This window comes from Pterocles gutturalis, unplaced genomic scaffold (genome assembly GCF_000699245.1).
Source record: "Pterocles gutturalis isolate BGI_N339 unplaced genomic scaffold, ASM69924v1 scaffold40772, whole genome shotgun sequence".
NCBI classification, from domain to species: Eukaryota; Metazoa; Chordata; class Aves; order Pterocliformes; family Pteroclidae; genus Pterocles; species Pterocles gutturalis.
The window spans coordinates 31,997-34,683 of record NW_010114224.1 but is presented as its reverse complement, the minus strand read 5'-3'; positions in this window follow the sequence as shown (position 1 = coordinate 34,683).

Below are 2,687 nucleotides of genomic sequence, written 5' to 3'. Positions count from 1 at the left end.
GTAATATCAACGGTCGCAGCAGTGCGCGCTTCACACATTAGTCTTGATAACGCATACATTCCTCTTAACTTTAAGCATAGATTCCTGAAAACTTTAAGCTTACCTTCTTGATAACACTGAGAGTGAGGATGAATAGATGGGACCTGAGTATAATGCCCCAACAATGGTATATACTGCAAGCTGACTCCCAGGTCCACAGTACATGAAGTACACAGTACAAGAAGTATAAGCACAAGGGCTTATTTCAGTCCTTCTCTGCTATTTGCTAACAGAGAGATCAGTGCCTTTTGTTGTGGATTTGAGCTGCTGCTTTGAGCTGTGGGGAAGGCCACCCAGCTCCCCAGCCTGCCGCATCTCACAGCCACCCTCTTAAGCTGCTCACCCTGGCCCTCCAGCTAAGCCAGCTGTAAATAAAAACAGCTAGGATTATTTTTTTTTTCCTAATAACTTTGACAATGCACCTCACAGCCATACCAGAGAGCAACTTTGAAGTCATCTTGAATTTCTGCAAGATTTTCTCTTGTGTCAAATTCCTTGTCCTTTATTAAGCAAATATAGGATTGGGCATGATGCTAAGCTGGCAGCGCTTGAACTAGAGACAAAGCCTCAGTTCATCGCCATGACAGAGAATAGTTCAGGCTGCTGCCCCCAAACTCTTTATCACACCGATTTGACAGATATGCAAGTCTGTTAGTAGCAGCATTTCCCACAGACACAGAGCCAGTATAGTCTTGTGGTCGGTGTGACTCCCTATTGCGGTTTGACAAAAAACATAAGGAAGGAAAGAAGGAAAGAACAAAAGAACAAAAGTCCCAGTGAGAAGAATACTAGCAGGATTTTCCATTTAGGGGAATACAGTTTTAGGGGCTCTGAAGACAAAATGGCTGCTCTGTATCTGAACGCAGGTGGGGAGCTGAGGCCAGGTCATAAACAACTGGGCAAGCCACAGTCTTCCAAGAGTTACAGGACATGTCCATTATTTGAATATTATTATTCCTGTGTTGCTAGGAATAGAGTACATGGCTAAGTGATGAGACTTGTGTAGCACACGAGAGGGAGAGGAGCAGCGCAGCGGGCTAAATGTGGCCTTTCCATGAGGGAAATCGTCTTTCACTTGGGTTGAAATTGTGAGCAGATGACAGATCAACACGAGTTTGTTGTGTGGCTCATTGCAGGGCCCCAGGGACATCTCTCAACCTTATACAACCTACTTCATAGCACATGGCCCCACTGGCAGCCAGTGCAAGACAGGGAGAGGACAGGATCAACACAAGGTGTCGGTGACCACATACACGTTGGCATAGCCGTGCTGAAGCCACAAGGCTAGAATAGCCAAGCCAGCTCCTCAGGAGAGGAATAATGCATGGCTATCCCTGCCCATCGCTAGACAAAACACTCCATCTCACTTTCATAAATTGTAGGTTCTTATCCAAGTTTTTCTTAAAAGCTGTTGTAGAAATAATTCAAGTGCCCTGAATGTATAGTCCCAAGGGCTTCAGAAAGGAAATATTACGTTCTTTTCTATTTATTTGACACGTTTTCTTTTCTATTTTGCATGCACACAGTGCAAATTAATTAAAAATAAACAAAAAAAAACCTGTGATCCATCAAGACCTAACTGAATACATGGAACTTACTTTGCTTCAGCTGTACAGCGTAACTGAAGGACAACTGCTTGGTGTGGGGACTACTATAGTGGAAGAAACCTGTGTGTTGCATAGCTTATTCTTGTACAGGAAATGAATAAGTGTCATCTTTAGAAATGAAAACCAGGATAAGCACAATACCAGAGAGACACAAGTCGAAGTATTTTCTCTGTCACAGATGACTTCTGTGTCTTTTGGCAGGTTAAGCCATCTCCCTGGATAGGTATATGCTGTCTGGAAAGACTGCTGTGCAAAGAGGCTCAAATGCGGTGTACGCCACCCTTCCTAGTCCTCCCACAGCCAGCCTGCCAGCCTAGGCAGGCTCACCGGGTCCTCCAGCCCAGAGCTATGCCCTAAAGCACTGGCACCCTGCGAGCTTCTAGCCTGCAGGGTGAAAAGGCACATCTCGATCAAGCTCCTTTCCACAGATTCCACATCTTTAATGCAGAGATGACAGCACCTCACTGCATCCATGGAACTGTACAATGACGAATACATTTAAAGACTGTGGCGCTTTCATATAAAATGGTAAAGGTAGGACATATAAGATCCTTAGACAGAAAACCACAATCCTACTATTACCTGTGTCAACATAAGTGTATTCAAAGAAGAGTCACCTCTTTCCTCCAGCTAACATGTAACAGTAATACAAAGCACGCAGATCATGGCACAATGCATTGCAAAATAAATTAGAGTGACAAAATAAACCATGCTGAGAAGGGACCATTTATGTGCATCAGATAGTTCTGGATAAAGAAATTTATAGCAAAATGAGACAAACAGGATGTCAGAGCAATTTCCACAGGGCTCAGTTCAGCTACTTTTGAACGTTATACTTTCTATTTCTCTTCAGTTTTGCATTCTGAAGCTTCTGTGTATGCTTGTGCAGGGAATACTCCCCATGTACATTTTGGTTATAAATAATGGGTACTGACTGGACTTTAAATCTTTTCTGTTTTCAGAACTGAGGCATCAGGCTCCATAAGTGCCCCCAAGTGGCTTCAATTTCTGTCCTCAACAAAAGATATCAAAAGAAATGCA